The sequence below is a fragment of the Scyliorhinus torazame genome, chromosome 18 (genome assembly GCF_047496885.1).
Source record: "Scyliorhinus torazame isolate Kashiwa2021f chromosome 18, sScyTor2.1, whole genome shotgun sequence".
Classification (NCBI taxonomy): Eukaryota; Metazoa; Chordata; class Chondrichthyes; order Carcharhiniformes; family Scyliorhinidae; genus Scyliorhinus; species Scyliorhinus torazame.
Genome location: NC_092724.1, coordinates 105,024,043 through 105,046,658, shown reverse-complemented (window position 1 = coordinate 105,046,658; position 22,616 = coordinate 105,024,043). Strand labels below are relative to the sequence as shown.

At 45.9% G+C, this 22,616-nt stretch overlaps 1 long non-coding RNA gene across 1 annotated transcript in view; it reads left to right on the top strand.

The window, feature by feature from the left end:
- The window catches only part of LOC140394836 (uncharacterized), a 710,765-nt gene that overhangs the window by 527,825 nt on the left and 160,324 nt on the right, over positions 1 to 22,616 (top strand). Inside the window, exon 3 of the long non-coding RNA XR_011936029.1 lies at positions 21,833 to 21,917. This is a non-coding gene — a long non-coding RNA (uncharacterized lncRNA). The remainder of the gene's footprint in view (positions 1 to 21,832; positions 21,918 to 22,616) is intronic.

Below are 22,616 nucleotides of genomic sequence, written 5' to 3'. Positions count from 1 at the left end.
CATAATAATCTATGCGATACTGGGCACATTTCTCTGGAAGATGCATGGTTGAGCCAACTGCCAGGCTCCACCAAACTGTTTGACTGTAGATATAGGGAGTGGCTCGTGATATGCTCAAAGTCCCATGTGCCTGCAAAGTTCCGAAATTCTGTGGAGGTGAATTGGCGAGCACTGTCTGTTATGAGTCTCTGTTTATGGCTAAGTTGTCTCTTGAGCTAGACAATGACTGTGAGGCTTACCATGTTTGGCAGGTATTAAAGTTCAAAGCACCTGGAATACAAATCAACTAAGACTAAATGTTGTTTGCCATTCCATTCAAAGATGTCAGCTGCTGTGAATGACCATGGGAGGTCCAGGACCACGTTTAAATGCAACAGTTCTTTTGCTTGGTGCAGCTTGAGTGCATTACGTGGTACATACCTGGAGACTCCCCTTTCCATCTCTGCATATACAAAGGGCCAGTAGAGTGATTCCTTGGACCTGTATCTGGTCAGTTCCAAACTGGGGTGTATCTTGAAGAGCAGTAGCGATGATGAATAGCTGGCCATGCAGTATTTGCCCATCCTGTACGGTTAGTTCATCTCTGATGGCGAAGAATGTGCGGAGCTCGTGGGGAAGCTTCCTTGAGGACTCAGGCCAACTCCTCATGGTGACATCATGCAATTGGCTGTGTGTGATGTCTGCCCGTAAGTGAGTTGCTGAATTTGATGAGAGAACAGCATTATGACTGTGTGTTTCTCACAATCTGCCTGCTCTGTAGAGGGTAACAAGGCTCTGGAGAGGACATCAGCCAAGTACAGCTCTTTGCCACGTTTGCAGACCATGCTGAGTTTGTAACATTGCAACTTTAACATCACACGTTGCAATCGTGCAGACACAGTGCGAAGCGACTTTTTAAAGACAGTTATAAGTGGCTGATGATCTGCTTCAACAACTGCAGGGCAACCACAGATGAAGTCATGAAATTTCTGACAGGCGAAGGCTAAAGCAAGAAGTTCCCTTTCGAACCTGTGCATAATGAGTCTCAGTGTCAGTGAGGGCGCTTGAAGCAAAGGCTATTGGTCTGCCATTCTGTATACAGACTGTGCCAAGCCCATGCTGGAAGGCATCTACTGATATAAGTATGAATGCCCAAACAAGTAGTACCAGTGGGGCTGAGAGTGATTGAGTCTGTTGAAGACCACAGTGTCGTGCTCTTGCCAAGACCATTTGATATTCTGTTGAACAAGTTGATGATTTGTTATGTTGTGGGTGTAACATAAGCGGCTTCCTTGTGGTGCACTTGACAAAGGAAGGTTCAGACATGGAGATAACTTCAACACGTTTATTAAACTATTTACACTTCTATTACTCGGGTTTGACACTACTGCTAATCCTACTATAGCTACCCAGATTGACTAACCAGTTGCTGCAATCCACGAGGTGGGTGTAATATTGAATCAACCCTGTGTCTGTACTCACTGACTGTCTCCACTGGAAAGAGGCAGATCATGTGTGTGATGTCCTTTATATATGGGTTGGTGTAATGCCCCCCTGTGATCATGTCACCTCCTTGTGTATCGTGAATGTCTATTGGTCGTGTCCTATCTACTTGATCTATTGGTTGAGTGTGTGAGTGTGATGTCTCTTGTGCTCCCTCTAGTGTCTAGCTAGCCTACATGTATTTACATTGATGCACATCACCACATCCCCCCTTTTTTATATGTTACATATGTTCTGCACACTTTGAGAAAATTGAACAAAGAACAGGTAGATAAGGGAAGGTATATACAAGACATGGGAACAGTGATTAAACAATAAGTCCAAATCATTCGTGTGAGTCCAAAAACCATCAATCATCATGGTCAAATGTCTCTCTTGGTTATGAACACCATCAACGTCCCTGTGCCACAGGAACCAAGAAGTGGTCAAATCACTTCACTGTCTGATTTGGAGTCCCATTCTTTTTTCGATGTTTGTGATGGTGCTGTCGGATGGCATCTTGTAGCTGATAAAGTGTTGACGTTGAAGAGGTACCATCAGCAGTAGCATTTGTGGTCATGGATGTGCCATATGTTGAAGTTGGATAAACTGTACATACTGGTTCTGGCCACATGCTGTGCTGGAAGGGTGATCCTGCTGAGAACCTTTGAAGCTTGTCGAATTGAAAACAGAATTGCTGCTCTCATAAATACCTGGTTATGGTGTGAAACTAGAACCTTGCTTCTGTTAGGAAAATGCCGCCTGGCCAGGCTGTGATGCAGCAAATCCTGGGCTGTAACTAAGGCATCCAGTGTGCAGTGCAGATTGCACTTGCGGGAGTCCTCCTTCGGTCTTGATTCCATTAGTGGGCAATCCGTAGTGCTGGCCTGTTTGAGAATATGATGCATAGACTGCTGGCTGCTGCATGCCTGAATACTGGGTTTGCCCAGCATGAGCTGTGATTGGCTGCACTGCTGGTGTGGAAGAAATGTGTGGATATAGCTGTGGTGAATATTGATGTATTCCTCTTGGACTGTAGCCGCTGCTTGTTATTACTGACCCAGTGTAATTGTTAAGTGATCCATCTCCTGTTGTTGTGGCATCTGCTGTCACCCTGAGCGGGCCATCACTGAGGTTGCGGCACTCCCTGTCTGGAGTAAAGTCTGGCTTACGTGAATCAGAGTCGGCGTTTGGTTGCTCCCCATCTGGAGTCTGGTCTGTTTTAACTGAGTCAGTGTTGGTTTGTTGATGCTCCCCGTCCGGAGTCTTAGCAGGTTCACTGGAGTCAGCTGAGATTTCTTGAAGCTGCACGTCTGGAGTCAGAACATGCAGGAATACATTGACTTGTGGAGAAGTTCAAGCGAATGAGGGTGTAAGTATCATGGTGTCACCGGAGTCACCAGTGGTCTCACAGTGATCGTCGAGTGCCTCTGTACACACTAGCTGAGGTCTGTCACTTTGCACATCTTGCATGGGAAGTGGGATGCTGTCGTCACTCGTCTCACATACCGTGGGTAGAGCCTCAGTGGCTGCTTGTTGTTCACTTGGGTTGGGTAAATTGTCAGAGTCTTCATCTGATGGTGCAAACAATGTGGGTGGACTGTCATTGTCTTGCAGTTGTCCTTCATTTGGACTTGGACTGTCATCGTCGCTTTGTTCCTCACTGTAGCATGATAGACCGTCATGGTCGTCCTGCTGTGCACTGGAGCGTGGTAGATTGTCATAGTCTTCTTGCTGTTTACTTGAGCATGGCAGACTTGCATCGTCTGCCGCTAGTTGGTCAGAGGAGGTTGCTAGACCCTCATGGTCTTGTTCCTGCAAGGACTGCGCGTCGGAGTCTTGCGTTGCTTTTATCGTGGAGGCTGTCCACGAGCTCGCTGCGGAGGCTTGTGACACTGGAGTCACTTCTTGTGTGTGCAAGGACTACGCTCTGGAGTCTTACGTTTCTTCTATCATGGAGTCTGTCCACGAGCTCGCTGTGGAGGCTTGTGACACTGGAGTCACTTCTTGTTCATGCAAGGACTGCGGTGTGGAGTCTTGCATGTCTTCTTTCGAAGAGTCGGGAACCCTGAGCGGTGCGTGGAACACGCTCTGTGTGGCAGCAGGCTGCTCTCTGTGGGCTTGTACCGCTCTCTGTCTCCTGGTTTGAGGCTGCAGCATCATCCTGCACTCACGAGTTGGGATGTCATATCTGCTGGGCTGAAGATCCTCAAATCTGAAGAACGAAACCGCGTCTGTGTCGGATTCAGTATGGGGGTCGCCAATGTGCAACACGTCTAGTTGCGGTTCGGATTTGGTACTGGGGTAGACTCCCAAGGTGAAAGGTTCGTCTGTGTCGTTGTCTTCTAGGACCATATCATCACTGTTTGCGTCGGAGCTGGCATTGGGCCCGCGAGGTCCAGAGAAAATGAAAAGGTCGTTATTGAAGTATTCAAGGTCGGAATCATCGTTTTGAGCGTAGGTAACTGCTTGTTGCAGGGTTCTTCGGAGGTTAATTTAATTTCCTGGTTCAATTTGAGGCATTGTGCTGTTATTCCAGGTGAAGGAAGGCTTTAAAAGATTTTTTCTTTGATTTGAGACGTTTCCCCTTTAAATGGGCGTGGTCCAGGGCCTCTGACGTCATGACGCATGTGACGTACCGCGTAGGAAGCGATTGCGCATGCGCAGATCGCTGTTCCTTTACCGATGGCCGTTTTTGTGATTGCGCATACACGGCGTCTCGCGCATGCACAAACGGACCCTCCCGTTCTGTGCGCTTCTCGCGCAACTGTGCAAGTGCAGACCCTTTAGAAAGATGGCCGCCGATCAAAACTGTTCTCTGCTCTGGGATCTCGGCATCGTGGTGAGTACTGGCGCTTCTTTTACCTTTTCTTGCTGGTTGGAGTGTGTTTTCCTCACATTATTTGCCGAATTCGTCCAGGACTGCCTGGAAGTCGCTCCTGTTTTGCCCTTTGGAGAACTTGAATTTTTTAAAGATTTCTTCTGCACTGGCACCGGCTATGGTGAGGAGAAGCTCTGTCCTTTCAGCATCGGCCAGTTCTTCTAGTTCGGCTGCCACCAGGAAGATTTCAAACTTTTGCCGGAATGCCCGCCAGTTTTCGCGGAGATTGCTGTGGCACTGGAGCTGCTGCAGAACCCGGATCTCGAACATCTTGCCTGGGTATCGTTGCTGGTTGTCACTGTACGCTGAGGTATGGCTATGTGGATTGAAACAGTTTACTCCTGGTATCATGATTTGTTATGTTGTATGTATAACATAAGCGGCTTCCTTGTGGTTCACTTGACAAAGGAAGGTTCAGACGTGGAGATAACTTCAACACGTTTATTAAACTATTTACACTTCTATTACTCGGGTTCGACACTACTGCTAATCCTACTATAGCTACCCAGATTGACTAACAGTTGCTGCAATCCACGTGGTGGGTGTAATATTGAATCAACCCTGTGTCTGTACTCACTGACTGTCTCCACTGGAAAGAGGCAGATCATGTGTGTGGTGTCCTTTATATATGGGTTGGTGTAATAACCCCCTGTGGTCATGTCACCTCCTTGTGTATCGTGAATGTCTATTGGTCGTGTCCTATCTACTTGGTCTATTGGTTGAGTGCGTGCGTGTGTGATGTCTCTTGTGCTCCCTCTAGTGTCTAGCTAGCCTACATGTATTTACATTGATGCACATAACCACAGTTGATGAAGAGGTCCAGTGAGGTCACTAAATCACAGGATGAACTTAGAAAGATCATTTGTTATACCAAGAAAATGCTTATTCACATGACTGGCCATCTGTCATGCAGCCATTGTTTTGTCTCGATCAAGCTTTTCACCATCGGCTGTGAGTAAATGCTACCCGTAAGGATCCTGGTTGATCCTGGATCTGCATTTCATAGGGTTACACTTCTGTTGTATGATCTTGATTCTGTCAAGGACGAGACAAAGACATGCATCACGTTCTTGCAGAGTACGACACCAGGATGTCATCAATGATGATCTTGCACGGTTGGCCTGCAAAGAGTTGCTCAATGCACCTCTGGAAGACCGCACTGCCAGTGGAGATCCCATAGGGCATACAAAGAAAACAATATCTGCCTACCGGAGACATGAATGTGGTTGGTTTCGAGAATTGCTCATCTAACAGGATCTGACAGAACTCCCATTTTGCATCAAGCATGCTGAACATCTTAGCATTTGGCATGTCTGCTGTCACCTGTTCCACTGTCTTCATGGGTGATGAGGTTTGAGCAGCGCCTTCTTCAAGGGCACTGGGTCAATGCAAATCCTGTCTGTGCCGTCTTTCTTTACTGCGGCCACCATTGCTGAACCCCATTTGTGGCCTTGTCTAACGCAGTTAAGACACCCAGTGTTGACATCCAATGTGGCTCATGAATGCCTTTCTCCTTCATAGCTATTGGTGCTCTTCTCAGAGCACAAACTGTTAGTCGTACCGAATCATCCAGTCTCATGTAGTATACATCTAGTTGCTCACGAATTATGTCACAGTTGCAGAGGTCTTTGTTCACTCTTATATCTGGGTCTTAGTGTTGTAAAGCATGCACTTTTGGGCCAAGTTCAATGAGCACCAATGTAATGCTGTCCCAAAGACCTAGTTGTGGCCTTACATTCTGGTAAACTGTATGAAACTTGAAATTGCCCTGTGTGCCGCACACTTTCGGTGTGGACGGTTTGTCCATCAAAAACCATGGTTTCTGGTGTCTGGTGCTGCACATGCATCTAGTTCCTGTAACATTCAGCTGGATAATACGTTGCACTTTGCTACAGTGTCAATCTTTACATTTAGTCTTGCGCTACAGCAAATGATGTTGAATGTGATGAAGATCTCAGTGCTTTTCTCTGACGGTGTCGGCACTCTCGCAGTAGAGTGTTGTTGGAGGCTCTGTAGCTTTGATGCTTTGGCTGAGCTCCAATTCATTCACTTTACTGACGTTCCTACCCATGGGGAACTGACCAGCCTCCATGTTGCTGGTGGCAGGGAGGGCTGCCATGGTTTCGATCCGCAGCACTTAACGTTGTGATTCCATTTCCCACATTTGTTGCATATTTTACCATGTGCAGGGCAAACTGTTCGGGGGGATTTGGCCACTGCAGTTGGAGCAGGGCATCTCTGCAGTCCAAATAATTCTGTTTACCTCTGAATGGGCCGAAATGTGAACAAAGACCACGGCACACAGCGCCGTGAAACACAATGCTATAAAACGGCACTCACGTTAGATAGGGGGGCCTGAGAGGGTAAGGCGTGGCCGAGGCTGCACATAGCCCTGTTTTGTGCACTGAGGAGATCCACTCACCGGCCTCAGTGTCGTGAGAGATCAGGAGGCCATTTTTAAATGACATCCTGATCTTTGGAGCCTCCAAAGCGATCCCCAACCCCCCCACCCCAAAACACTTTGGAAGGGTCCCATCTCCCCACTCCCCCCTCCCGCAACATCTCACACCACCACAACACCCACCCCAATTACCACCATGCAAAAAATACCAGCTTGGCAGTGCCACCTGGACACCTTGGTAGTGCTGGGCTGGCACCCAGCTGGTGACACCAGCAGTGCCAGGGTTCCATGCTGTCCAAAGGACATGCACAGGGGGCCTTCGATCCCCTGGGAACCTCCCACGAGTGCCATTCCATCTGGTCCCCATTTGTAGATATCAGTACCGAATGCCGCTCGCCTGAGGTGAAGGTGAAGGAGATACATCCCATGCTTCAGGTACCTCGCGAATCTGCACATTAAAGTGAGACTAGCTGTCTCGCTTTAATATGCAGGTTTGCTAAAAAGTAATCCCATAGAGCTTGTGAGGCATTGCGAGCCAGGTAGATTCTGGGAGCGGGGTCTCCCAGCTTCTATCGGCCACACTGCGCTGCGGCGAGCTGCTGAAAAGTTGTTCCCAACGTCTCTGCTTCACTTTTCTGATTGTTTGTTTAACATACACATGCTGATGGCTGCTTTTAATGTTAGGTCCTTCTCCTGCAGAAGTTGCTTGCAGACTAAATCACTTTGAATTCCACAAACTATTTGATTCCTGATTAGTTCATCAGTGAGAGTTCCAAATGCACACTAATATTTTCAGGGTGGCCGTGTGTGATTGTATGAATTCATCGGTTCTCTGGTTTGTTAATTTGAACGCATGTTTAATGAGGATCATGGTTTTTGACGTAAGGCAGATATTCTCAAACTAGTTTAGGATTATTTCAGGGTCCTCTTTTTCTTCCTCCAACAACCCGAATTTCTTGACAGCCTCGGGGTCCGTTAAGTTTAATAGAGTAGAAACCTGTACCTTTTTGACTTGTCAGACCATGCAGCACCATTGTAAATACGCCACTCCGTCTCAAACCTTTCCCAATTATCCACAATATTTTCATCAAAGCTGAGTGGGGCAATGTGGCAAAGTCCTTGTGCTGTACTGCCAACTTCCGACACCACATAGATGCTGTGCGTTCCCAAATCCCTGACAGCAAGGATTTTCAACAAGGAGTCTTCACCCACTGAGCAGCTGTTTCAACACTTGTGCCCTGCCCTGGGGATAACCCCTGCCCCCACCATGGGACCTCTTTATGTAGCCACATCATCACGTTCTCACGTGACCACTTGGTCCACAGAGATGGTGGCCACAGCGATGTGGCCAAGACAAAGCTGAAAATGTATCTCTAAACCTGGCTACATCAGCTTTAAAAACTGTGTGTTTCATGGAGGACAGTGTGACACACCATGTCTCTTTCAATCGGCGGTTCCACCTAAGGATGTTGTTATCTTTTGGGAAGTCTGCAGCTTTGCAAAGTCTTGAATGTTTGGAGCCCCACATTGAAGTCCGGCTGTCAATATCATCCCCCCACCCCCCTCCTCCCCCACCTTAAGCCTACTACTTCTTCCTCCCTCTGCTGACTTGGTCTGTTTAATGGCCTTGATCACTTAACTCTGGAATCTTCTATCTCTTCTACCCACCACCAATCACCTTCCCCGCCCCCCCCCCTCCACTCGCATATCATCCCCTACCCCACATTCCCCAGCAGCACTGCAAAGGTAAACAGGAGAAAGTAAGTTTACTGCAATAAAGAGAAGTAGAGTAATCCAGGAGATGAATAATCTTTTAAATGCAATAGCAGATCCCCATTCAGTGAACTAACTAAATATGGTTTTCTCAGAATGTGGTCCTTTGTACCCAGACACAGTTTGTGTAACATGATGACATAATTGTGTCTGGCTCAAGATCCTTGGCATTAAAGGTACTGATCCCTTGAACTTTTGTACCATGTTTGATTGGGATCCGTGAAAGATTTGCCAACTAACCACATTCACAGGCAAAAATGCCTGCTGTAGTACATTGTCTCCCTCTCCGGCCAAGTTCATGCAGCAGTGTTAGCAATACAGGTCCATCCACTAAACAAAGCATTACAATTCTGAGAATGTTGAAACTTCTGTGATTATGCTTAGAATATTATACTACTGATCAAGAGACATAAATATATGTATAGATATCCTCAGTGTAATAATGACCATACAATCTATTCATAGAAATGATGTGCGAGTGATGAATATTGGCCGGAGGACCAGGACAATTCCTCAGCTCTTTTTTGAGCTGGTACACATGAGGTTCTTTGCAGTCAACAGAGAGGGAAGACACCGAAGGACAAAGAGCAAAGTTAAAATTACACCGAGAGCCAAGTAAAAATTAATTCCACCTTCAGAAAACACAGCGGATCCCCCTTTAAGCAGTGGCCTCCAGGCGGCCCAGAATGTGCCTGCCTCTGCCGCCCCTTTTCAATGAACACGATCACTGGTAGGTATCATGGAAATTTGTGCTATTGCGTGTTCCATGAGCAAACATTCATGGGTAAAGCGCCTAGCTGTTTGCTGTGAGAGACACTTGGGCTGCCTTGACTGGAAGTTTGATTGAGGTGCAGAATAGGTGAGAATCCGGCAGGATTGATCTGTTTCCAGTTTCTCCCCTCTTCCAGCTGTGTTTGAATATTGTTGCAACGCTACTGTGATAGCCATATGTCAACTGTGTTACCATCGACCTTATGATTTATAAAGGAAAATAACTGTACTTCTGAGGTTGAAGCACTATTTGACTCACACAATAGCAATAAACTCACAATGGTGTACTAACTTTAATTAATGGAAAGGGGGATCGTTTGAGGCACCAGGTTCAACCTTAGATCAATGTTTCTGTGTATTAACAGGCAGTGAATATATGTGGTGGAATGATGAAGGCCAAGGCGTTGCCTGGAGTCTGTTTGTCCCTTTTAGTGTCAGTAGACTTGATTTGTTTACATCGTGGGCCATCTTATGTTTCTTCGCTCAATCACTGACAAACACAAATGCACTTGGTTTAATCAAACAAGATATACAAGTGTCCATAGAGGAGCCCTTTCAATAGTATTAGAAATATAGGTGGCATTAATTATCTTTGAGCAAATATTCACCTCGTTTGACACTTGAGTTGCTTCCTTTTTTTGTCCATTATGTTGAACCCCATCTCCCTTAATCTTTTAAAATAGCCAACAAAGTTCCATAACACCGCGCATTGTCAGCAAGGTCAGCACTTGGGCCGGTTGGGGTAATCAAATGCCCTCAAACAATACATGTCGTTGTGAATTTGCCTTGGCTGCTTATACTGAAAAACAATCTGACCTTTGCCTCAGACAAGTAAGTGGTAATGGACAGTCCAGGCGAAGCAAGCCACGCACATGCATCGCACACACGCACGCACACACACACACACACACTGGCTGCTCCAGTTGTATCCAGTCGCATGTATATGCCTGTGCACTTGTGGTATCGTTCTGTGTTTTGGAGGATATTGAGAGTGCTGCTGAATATAACCCTTCCACCAACAATAATTATGACATTGCTCAAAGCACCTAACAAGCAGCTATTCTTTGCCTTAGCTCACAGGCTCTGGCACCCTTCCTAAACAAGGGCATTAATTATGTCTCTGTTATATTGTAATTGATTTGTTTAAAGTAAAACTGCGGAGGAACTACTGAACTTTCCAGGCTGCAACACCTGCCACCTGCTGGATTTGCAACCATAGAGCACCTTATAATGACTGACACCATTTGCCTTTTTAACTTTGGTGTGTACTTCTTTTAAAGAATTGTTACTTGACGAGCACTTTCTGTTACCTTGTATGAATTGGTGGTGCTCTTTAAAAATCCACTAGAATTTAAATTCTGTTTATGATAAAAATACATTTAAAGTGAAAACATGCATGTCTCAATGTAGGCTCCAGTCTGGTATTCTATGCAGCATATGGCACTGCCACTGCATCTTAGATGGCGAAATACACTGGTTCCTCTTGATTGCATGCATACTCTAATGTAATGTTTTGTATGGTATTGTCCCAATGAACTAACAAATTAATGAATTACAAAATGTAACAATCTGTGCCAGGTAGACAAAGATCAGTTTGTTGTCTTTACTTTTGTGAGTTGCTACTTTACTTAATGATAACAGCATTGCAGGTCCTAGCCTCTCACTGTAATCACGAAATAAATTAAAGCTCCTGCCTGTCTATGCATTTCGAGTCTGTCGCATGTCAAACTGTCAGAAGCGTGTCTCAACAAGTAAAGAAAAGAAGCAGTTAGTGCATTATCACTTCATACACTTGACGGCACAGCTTGGATTATGGCTTGCTTCAGCTTGAAAAAATTTTGAAGGAGAAAAAAAGGAATGAAGTGTAACTCCACCAACACACAAAGCCACGAGAATGTAAAGAGCATGAGACAACGATGTCTAGCAAAACGGCATAAACACCGAGAGCCGAACAGAGCATCAAAGAAATACTGAAAATTGTCTTTTACGTCTCATTCTTTACCGAAAACAGTGTGAAGAAATTTATGTACTGCTCACCGGCTTCACGGTGGCACAGTGGTTAGCGCTGCTGCCTCAGTTCCAGAGTCCAGGGTTCAATTTCGGCCTTGGGTGACTGTGTGGAGTTTGCACGTTCTCCCCGTGTCTGCGTGGGTTTCCTCCGGGTGCTCCGGTTTCCTCCTACAGTCCAAAGATGTTCAGGTTAGGTTGATTGCCCATGCTAAATTGCCCAGTAGTGTCCGAAAGGTTAGGTGGGGTTACAGGGATAGGGTGAAGGCATGGGCTTATGTAGGGTGCTCTTTCTAAGGGCCGGTGCAGGCTCAATGGGCCAAATGGCCTCCTTCTGCACTGTAGATTCTATGTTTCCATGATCCTAAGAAGCCACAAGGGAACCTGAGATTAGGGCAGCACGGTAGCACAGTGGGTAGCACAGTTGCTTCACAGCTCCAGGGTCCCAGGTTCTGTGGTGAGCCACGTATGGCTACGTAAGGCTGTATATATGTTCACTATTGTTCTACTGTTCTAGTACTATCATTATCTCCACTGTTGTATATACTGACTGTTATTGCTGTTCTGTTATTGGTTGTTGCTATTGTACTGTTGGATTGTTGTTACTGGTGCTGCTGTTGGCTCCGCCCCTCTGAGGAGGTATAAAGCCCGTTGATCTGGGGCAGTCTTGCAGTGCAGGAGGAGCTACAGGTTGGCACACCTTTAGTCTATTAAAGCATCGGTTCACTACTACTCAGCGTCTCAACTGAATTGATGTCCATCAGGTTCGATTCCCGGCTTGGGTCACTGTCTGTGCGGAGTCTGCACGTTCTCCCCGTGTCTGCGTGGGTTTCCTCCGGGTGCTCCGGTTTCCTCCCACAGTCTCAAGATGTGCGGGTTAGGTGGATTGGCCATGCTAAATTGCCCTGAGTTTTTAAAAAAAGTTTAAGTGGGGTTACTGGGTTATGGGCATAGGGTGGAGGAGTGGACTTGAGTAGGGTGCTCTTTCCAAGGGCCGGTGCAGACTTGATGGGCCAAATGACCTCCTTCTGCACTGTAAATTCTATGAATATCTATGAATAGCAGCCACCATTTTGGGTATTTTATAGCCATTCTTGGTTTTTATCCTCTGACGCTCGAAGAGCTGTTCCTATAGAATAAAAATATTTGGTATCCAAATGAGTGCAGGATATTGCTATTTCACTTCAGATTTATTGTAATCATTGTCTGCCGTGACTCAATAGGAGCACTATTAGAAATTTGACTATTAGGTGAGATGTTAAACCCTGACCCCACCTGCCCTCTCAGGTGGACCTAAAAGATCCCACTGCATTATTCATAGAAGAGCAGAGGAGTTCTTCTAGTTATGGGGCCAACATTTATCCCCCAAACAACACCTAAAACACCTCTGATCTTCATTTCACTGCCATTTGAAACCTGGATTGATTTGACATAAGAAAACACATTTTTATTAAAAAGGTGAGAAATCGCATCCAACCAAAAACAGTCAAAACATTCAATCACAAAGTTGTTAGCTTACTGTATGTTACTGGATTGCCTACGCAAGCATTCATTCGAATTGTGTGGCACTCCATTGTGTGAGTTATTCTGCGCATTACATCTTATGTAAACCTTTTTAGTCGAACGGGTCTGTTTTCTGTTTGATAAAGTACAGTTCCATTCAAACAGAACCACATCTCAGTATTTCATGGCAATGCCGTGGCAAGTTTAATGCGATTCTATTGTACGTGAAAGAAGTTATTTACTCTGCTTTGGCTCGAGGGCAGTTGGACAGAGGGTTTGGTACCAAAGCTATGCAAGTGCCGGCAGATGTTTGACCATTCACCCATGACATTTGTTTGTTCAAATGTAACACACTTCGTACTCTTAGTGGGAGAGTGCCGATGCTGTGACATTAAGCAGCAGATTTCATTTGTGTGCATGTGCTTGGCCCGCTGTCAGGGAAGCTGTGAAATGGCCTTTATCCAGGTTTGTCATTGCATTGTTATATTTGTGTTAATGGAATTGTAATGTGGGGCCACAGATTTTGTGACTTACCCGGGTTTGCACTCACAGTAGTGTGATGCGAATATTTGCCATGAAGGCATCTGCAAAAAACATTTCCTTTGTGGACAATTCAGACTTTGATTTAACTCTCTTCTCTGCTTCATTGTAAGTTTCTCTTAAACGATTTGAAACAAACTATCAAACACATTTCGAACAACGCATCGATGTCCTGCACTGTTTTAAATCTTCTAATCGAGTTCATTGGGCCACGGGCATGTTAATCTGAACAAAATGTCAAGTGGAAGTTCTGAATGCACTTCACAAAAGCTGTTCAAGTGCGTCATTGTAAATTCTGTTGATCAAACAGTAATTAATTAGGTTCATTTTCCAAAGCCAATATAAATTACGCCTGAAAGGGCCAGCACATTTTTAGTCAGTCTGGCTTGGTCTGCTCCAGTGGTCAAGTTCAGTTCAGCTAACTACAGTAAATATTTTCTTTTCATAAGCTATACAATAATTGATTTTTCCAGTTGTTGGGTGGAAATAGCTGTAATATTCTAGCCTAAATGTCGAACCGTAATTCTTCCCAATTTGAAGACTGCGTTTCTTCAAATGCCCCAAAACCAATCAGTATCAAAACTGCTGCTGCAATTCCAAGTAGTCACCGCTGCGAAGATAATCCACATTTCCAATTATTTTGCACGTTAAGTGAGACGAGTTTAAAAAATTTACTTTTATTGTGAAGCACATATTCTGCATTCCAAGGTGTGTTGGATGAATAGAAAAGTCACGCAGGTGTAACCCAAGGACAAGAAACAAGGCCTCCCGATAGGAAGAGGAAATGAAAGTCATGATTCACGAATGACATAGCCACTTGCAGGCCTTCCTCGTTTGCACCTTTTTTAAATCGCATTTATTTCAGTCGGAAGGGTTTGTTTTGAGGACTCCCTCACCTCCGAGCCAAAAGGCCATGGGTTCAAACACTATTCCAGAGACAAGAGCACATAAACGCCATTTTAGTGTCGCACTGGGTACTGAACTGTTGACAAGTCACAGATATAAGCTTGAGAGGTGGTAGATTTTAAACTGAGAAGAGGAGGAACTACTTCTCTCAGAGCATGATGAATTTGTGGAATTTGCTGCCCCATAGTGTGGTGGAGTCCGAATTATCAAATGGTTTCAAGAAGGAGATAGATATATTACTGATTTTTAAAAATGGGTTAAAGGGTCATGGGGAACAGGCAGGGAGGCGGATTTGAGATGAGGAAGTGATCAGCCATGATCTGATCGAATGACAGAGCAAGCCCGAAGGGCGGAATTGCCTACTTCTGTTCCTAGTTCCAATGTTCCTATGTTAGTGCTACCTTTAGAATGAGGCATGTCTGCCCTCTTAGCTGCATGGGGAAGATCCCATGGCATGGGAGTTCTACCAGTGTGCTGGTCAATACTTATTCTATCAACCAACAACCCGAATGCAGATTATCTGTCCATCAACATCGTTGTTGCTTTGGATGCAAATTATCTGCTGCCTATCCCTATATTATCACAGTGACTCTGCTTTAGAAATACTTCATTAGCTGTAGTGTGCTTTGGTACATCCTGAAAACTGTTTGAGAGCATAATAAGGATTATTATCATTATTTGCTTTAATTTCATTTTCACTTCCTTCATGGCTGCGGGTGGCACCTTACTGTGCACAAAAAGCCTGCAGCATTTTCTACATTAACACAGTGGCAGTGTTTTAGGTGTCCTGAGGTTGGAAGAATGGGGACGAGAAAAATATCAGCCATGATAGAATGGCAGAATAGACTCGATGGGGTGAGTGGCCTAATTCTAGTCCTATGTCTTATGGTGAAAGACGGGATATACAGTTCTTCCTTGAAAACATTTTAGTTAAATTATTTCATTCTATGTGTCACGTAAGAAAATATTGCTAGGGGGCGTCAGTATGGGGGCGTGTGGGGGAGGGGTCGGTGTGGGGGTGGATGGAGGCAGCATAATGAAATGAAATGAAATGAAAATCGCTTATTGTCACAAGTAGGCTTCAAATTAAGTTACTGTGAAAAGCCCCTAGTCGCCACATTCCGGCGCCTGTTCGGGGAGGCTGGGACGGGAATTCATGTAGAGGAACGAGTTTGAGGGCTTTGTTATTGGTGCCTTTACTGTTCGTGCCGGCCAGGTACTCCGTGGGCCCAGTTGTGGTGTCGGCCCTAAGGGTGTGGGGGCAGCATTTGGGGCTGGAGGGTGCCTCAGTGTGGGCACTGATCAGCGCTAACCATAGATTTGCGCCAGCACGGCTGGATGTGAGGTTTAGGGGGTGGCGGCAGGCGGGCATTGAGCACTTTGGGGACCCGTTTATAGGGGCAAATCTGCGGGGTTGGAGGACTTTGAGGAAGTGTATGAGTTGCCCAGGGGGAATGGGTTTAGGTACCTGCAGGTTCGGGACTTCGTGAGGAACGAGGTGCCATCCTTTCCTGGGCTGCCGCCCCTGGGGTTGCAGGACAAGCTGCTGTTGATGCATGAAATAGGGGAATGAAAGAACCATGTGGGCAGGGTGAGTCGGGTGAGGGAACGGGAGCAGCCAGGACTCCATGTCTGGGGGGGATGGGGCATGGAATTGCTGGTCGGCCCACATCGTGGAACAAAGAGCCAGAGGTGTCATACTGGTTGTGGTGAGGGTACTTTAATGAGTCTCATACAAGTGTTCACCATTCCCCCACTCTCCCGATGGTACCGCCCCATCGGGTGGAATGGGGGGAGCTGGTGACTACCATCGTCAATAGTGGCAACAATAGTGGCATCCTCGGAGCTCCCCTCGGAGATGTTCTCCTGGGAAGCGAGGTGGGGTGAAAACCACACCGGATAGGCCGGCGCCGCCAGCTGGAGATCCTGCAGGAGAATTAGCAAGTGGTCAGTGAGAGGGATGGGTCAGTCAGTATGGCAATAACAACTCACATTTGACAGGTCCTCCGGGTGGGGCCGGTGGATCCTCACCTTTGCGGCGTGCGCCGAAATCTGCTTTGGTGACCCCTCTGACCTCAGCCGCCCTGGTCACCTTCAGGGCCCGTTCCTCGAAGGTGGTGAGGATTCTTATGCCTGGCACCCCGTCGCTCATCTGCGCCCTCTCCCGATGATTGTGGGACAGGGGGGGGAAGGTGTCAACTCGCATGTGCAGCCCGGTGTATGTCGTTGACCTTCTTGTGGCACTGGAGGCCTGTTCTCCTGGTCACACTGCCCGAGCTGATAGCCGCTGCCATTTCAGCCCTGGCAGCACTGGCTGCCCGTGGCTCACCCTCCGGGACTCTCGGAGAAACAAGACATCCCTCCTGGCCTCGACCGTATCCAGGAGCCTACCCAGGCTCCTCCAAACCTTGGGGCCGGTCGTCTTGGCGCCATAGCTGCGAACAAGTGGGGTTGACTGTGCAAGAGCTGTTTAAATGCGGCTCAACTTTGTTAGCGGGGGGCTGGCGAGCATGATCACGGCAAATCGGCTGGCAAGCCTTCATTTGCGGCATGAAGCCCATGGTGCCTCGTAAAGTGGGCCAATTAATGTATTGCATTGTCAGCCTCGCCCGGCCGAACGCCGGGAAGCTTGCGGCAGTTCCTTGGAAATCTTTCCGGAGAATCGCGCCCTATATGACTATGCTTGTTGAGACAAAGTATTAAGGTTTATTGAAATGATGCTTGAAATGCCATTATTCAGAACTGACTGAGCTATGCAAAAATTTGGAGGCTTTTAAAATAAAAATTACAAAATGCAGTAACAGGAATTCAGATAGTTTGATAATCTGTGCTTTCTATCAGATTTGTCAGCAAATCAAGCAATCTGTTTGGTCTACAAGTAGAATAGCTACACTGGGTTTATGAAAAGAATGCCAGAAAGAATTTTTAAGTAAATAACTTTCAGAATCGTTGGATATTGCTTGAAATTATAATGTGCAATGTAAATGAATGCAGCGTCTAATTAAAATAAACTTTTCCTTGCAGCTGTCATTAGGATATCAAGAGCCAATTGGCCATTGTGTTCCATTTGTTCAGTGTGGAAGACTTTAACTTTAATCATTACTAAGTGCCTGTCACTTTAAGTGTAGGAAGCAGCAAACAGCTGTATGCATTTACCTGGGGATGCAAAATGTTAACAAAGCTGAGGCAAATGCATTGTCAATAATGTATGGTTCCCAGACGGCTGCTGAAAAACTGCGCACTACAGTCAATGTAATATTTTGAAGAGAATGATGTAGTGGAACAGCATTTTTTGCTTATGTGGTGGTATGTATTAGGGATAATACAGTACACCACGTGTCGACAGGCTATTGGTGGAGGGATGCCAGGTCCTGATAGGATCTGCCACCTTTTGGACTCCACCCAGAAATGCCGGTATAAGAACCCAGATTTTCCCTCCATTTCCCTCAGCAGCTGCATTCTGTAACCACGCTGCTGGGGATAAAGTTCTGCTTAATAAAGCCTTCAATTGACATTACCTCAACCTGCCTCGCGTCATATTGATTACTATGGCTTCCACTTGCATATAATGCATCATTTGCAACAGCGACACTGGGACTTTTAAGATGGATTATGAGAAAGTTTGATTTTATTTAACTTCAGAAAAAACTCTATGTAAAGCCACACCATCGCGCATGGTTGTTAATACCGGACACACAGAGATGGCGGGGTCAGAAGGGCCATTGGGGGTTCAGGAGGTATGGACGGCTATAGGGAGAATGCAGACTGGTAAGGCACTGTGGCCAGATGGGTTCCGGGTGGAATGTTATTGAAAGTTTGCTGATCGGCTGGTACCGCTGTTGGTGGACATGTTTAAGGATTCAGTAACAAGGCTGGAGACGATGATGCAGGCATCCATCTCACTTCTATTAAAGCAAGATAAGGACCCAGTGGAGTGTGGGTCATACCGACCGATCTCTTTATTGAATGTGGATGCCTAGATCCTAGCTAAGGTGTTGGCGCTCAGATTGGAGGAGTGAAGATTAAGCAGGGTTTGTAAAGGGTAGATGTTTGTCCTCTAACGTGCTGCACCTGTTGAATATGGTGCTATCCCCGGAGGAAGGGGGGGGATATTGTGGCATTGGATGCGGAGAAGGCTTTTGATAGGATAGAGTGACGTTATTTCTTTGCGGTGCAGGAATGGTCCGGGATAGGGCCCAAACTTGGGTTGTGGGTTAAAAAAAAGGCAAATGGAATGTTAGCGTTTACTGCAAAAGGACTGGAGTATAAAAATCGAGAAGTGTTGTTGCAAGGGTATTGGTGGGACCGCATCTGAAATATTGTGTCCAGTTTTGGTCTCCTTAATTGAGGAAAGATGTGTTGGCATTGGAGGCAGTTCAGAGGAGGTTCACCAGATTGATTCCGGGGATGAAAGGGTTGACATATGAGGAGAGATTAAACCACTTGGGCTTATACTCACTGGTGTTTAGAAGGTTGAGAGGGGATCTGATTGAGGTATATAAGATACTAAAAGGGATTGATAAAGTAAACATAGACCAGATGTTCCTACTTGTAGGATATCTAGACCGAGAGGTCACAAATATAGGTTGAGAGGCATTTGATTTAAAACTGAGATGAGGAGGAATTACTCCTCGCAGAGGTGGTGAATTTGTGGAACTCGCTGCCCCATAGTGCGGTGGAATCTGAGTCATTAAATGGTTTCAAGAAGGAGATATATATATTTCTGATAATAAAGATGGGTTAAAGGGAAATGGGGAACAGGTAGGAAGGTGGATCTGAGACCAAGAAGAGATCAGCCATGATCTGATTGAATGGCGGAGCAAGCTTGAAGGGCTGAATTACCTACTCCTGCTCCTAATTCCGATGACCCTATGGCAAGTTGTTGTCTCAGTAAACCATGGCCAGTGTCCGTATGAATGATTTGAATTCGGGATACTTTCGGTCGCACAAGGTAACGAGACAGGGGCGCTCTATGCCCCCCCCTCCTTTTTGGGTTGGCAATAGAGCCTTTGGCCATCACTTGTGGAATTCGGAAAAATGGAGCGGGGATAGTGAGGGGGGATGGAGATTAGGGTGTCCCTGTATGCCGATGATCTTCTCTTGTATATCTTGGATCCGGTGTCTACAATGGTGGAAATAATGGGGTTGAGAAAGTAATTTGGGCTTTCTCAGGATATAAATTGAATTTGGAGAAAAGTGAGTGTTTTCTGGCGTCTCCATCAGGGAAGGGAGCTAATCTGGGGTGTTGCCTTTCCGTTTAATAGGGACTCACTTCAGTTATTTAGGGGTGCAAGTGGCTCAGCATTGGGCCCAGCTTCGTAAATTGAACTTTACGAGCCTGGTGAGCAGGATTAAGGCCGATTTACAGAGGTGGGACAACTTCCCTCTATCATTGGCTGGTCAAACTCAATCGGTGAAGTTCTACCGTGGTTTCTATTTCTATTGCAATGTCTACCGTTTTTTTCTACCAATAGTGTTCTTTGTGGGAGTGGAGAGATTGATCTCTCCTTTATCGGAATGGGTGAGGTAAACAGGATTTGTAAAATGGTTCTCCAGAGGGACTGATGGTCAGGGGGGTTGGCATTGCTGAGCATGATTTGCTACTATTGGGTAGTATGTGGAGAAGGTGCACGGATCAGGAGGCTTTGGATAAAGATGGAGTTAGGTTCATGTAGGGAGTCAGGGCTGTGGGCTTTGGTGACGGCCTCACTTCCGTTCTCCCCAGGGAAATACTCGAATAACATGGTGGTGGGCATCACACTGAACATATGGAGACAATTTCGGCAACACTTTAAATTAGCGGCAGTGTCGAAGTTGGTACCAATTTGTGCAAATCACATTTTTGAATTGGCGAAATTAGATGCTAAATTTAGGGGCTGGAAGGACAAGGGGGTGGAAGGAATGAGAGATTTGTCTTTGGAGGGGAGCTTCGCGAGCTTGGAGGAATTGTTGGAGAGGTTTGGGCTCTCGCAGTCAGAAACGTTTAGGTATGTGCCAGTTCATGACTTTGCAAAGAAAACTTTTTGGCATTTCCGCTAGTGCCGCCATCACCGATGCTGGAGACAGTTCTGTCGCTTATGGGGACGGGAGAGGGAAGTACTTCGGGAATTTACGGGAGGATCCTGGGGGAGGATACTGTGTTGCTGGATGGGATTGAGGCTAAGTGTGAGAAGAAGTTGGAGGTGGAATTGGAGGAGGGATTGGATTGGATTGGATTGGATTTGTTTATTGTCACGTGTACCGAGGTACAGTGAAAAGTATTTTTCTGCAAGCAGCTCAACAGATCATTAAGTACATGAGAAGAAACGGGAATAAAAGAAAACACATAATAGGGCAACACAACATATACAATGTAACTACAAAAGCACTGGCATCGGATGAAGCATACAGGGTGTAGTGTTAATGAAATCAGTCCATAAGAGGGTCATTTAGGAGTCTGGTGACAGTGGGGAAGAAGCTGTTTTTGAGTCTGTTCGTGCGTGTTCTCAGACTTCTGTATCTCCTGCGGAGTGTGATGTCAAGCACTGCGAAGGGTGAATGCCGCAACTTTGTGTGCGAGACTTGGGTTATACAGTTAAAGGTGGTGCACAGGGCGCATCTAACGAGGTCTCGGATGAGTCGGCTGTTTACGGGTGGTCAAGTGTGGGAGGGGACCGGCCAAGCACGTACATATATTCTGGTCATGTCCTAAACTGGTGATGTTTTAATCTCCTTTTTCATCACCATGTCGGTGATTCTACAATTCGATTTGGATCCCAGTTCCTTAGGGGCCATATTCGGGGTGGCAGAACCTCCAGAGCTGCAGAAGAGAACAGGGGCAGATGTCTTAGCGTTCGCCTCACTGATCGCTCACAGGTGGATTCTGTTGGGGTGGGGGTCAGCTTCTCCATCCAATGCTCTCAGTGTGACTGAGGGATATTTTTTTTAAATTTAGAGTACCCAATTCTTTTTATTTCCAATTAAGGGGCAATTTAGCATGGCCAATCCACCTACCCTGCACATCATTTTGGGTTTTGGGGGTGAGACCCACGCAGACACGGGTAGAATGTACAAATTCCACATGGGCAGTAACCCAGGGCCGGGATCAAACCCAGGTCCTCAGCGTAGTGAGGCAGCAGTGCTAACCACAGCATCACCTCTGGCTGGGGGATCTTATGGAGTTTTTACAGCTCAGGAAAGTTAAATTCATTTAGATGGGTGCAATTGAGGGATTCTACAAAAGATGGCGGCCGTTTATTTTGTACCCGTTTATTTTGAACTTCAAAGAGCTGGTCACCGTTAGGGAGGATGGGGGGGCGTTTGTCAGTGTGTGGGGAGGGGGGGGGGGTGATGGAACTTGTTTTTCTTTGTTTTTCTGTTCATTGTGAATTTATCAAAAAATGTGAAATAGAAATATATTTTTATAAAATACCCGACAGTACAAATGGGGATAAAATCTTCAGAATGGTCGGTGGTATAAATCATCCGAAAGCTGCACATGTTCATCCCATTGTACAGCTAGGTTTGTGTTATCATTTATCACTTTCTATGACTTTCAAGGGACTTTATACATGCAGCTGACAGCGGGATGTGTTTACATTGATTTCCAGCCAATAAACCTTTGGGAGCCAACGTTCAAACTCAGGATCATTGGAACCTCAACAGACGTGAGAAAGGAGCTCCGGGGGAAAGCAGGTAAAATGAACACTTACCACTTCAAACACTTAGATTTGAGATCACGCTTTCAGAAAAACACAGGCTCTTTTTAGAGAAAGGGGAGTGAGGGATTCCGCGTGGGGCAAGCTCATGGTTGTACCTGAGGAAGGATCTGAACTAATTTAAAACAGGGGCCATAATGGATAGTCAATTGAAGCAGCAAGCCCATGCCAAGTCAGCTTTTGCTTTTGGTAGCTGTAAAGCCTTATTAAAATCTTATTAAAGCAATAGTTGTGAATAATCATATTGACTACTGTAACCATTCCTGGCAGTGACCATGCCGGCTCCAATTGGTGTTAGACTCCCAGATCTCCGGTAAGAGCAAATGTAAGTGAAAGAATAACAATTGAAAATACCGGAAATATTCCGCATCTGTGAAGAGAGAGTTATGTAGCAATAGCAACTTACATTTGTATTGCTCTTATTGTGTAAGTAACCTGCTTCATAGGAATGCAATCAGGCAAAAATTGGCACCAAGCCAAAGAAGGAGCTATTAGGGGGTGTGCCTAAATGTTTGGTCAAAGAAGAGAGTTTTAAGGAGGTCATCTGCATACTTGGAACGTGAATGCAGATGAATTACTACCAGGAGGAGCGACCGCGATAGGAGAGAGTGGAAATGAGGGCATGATCGGTGGAGGGAGGGACTGGTTGTGTAGATTGATAGTTGCAGAGGAATTG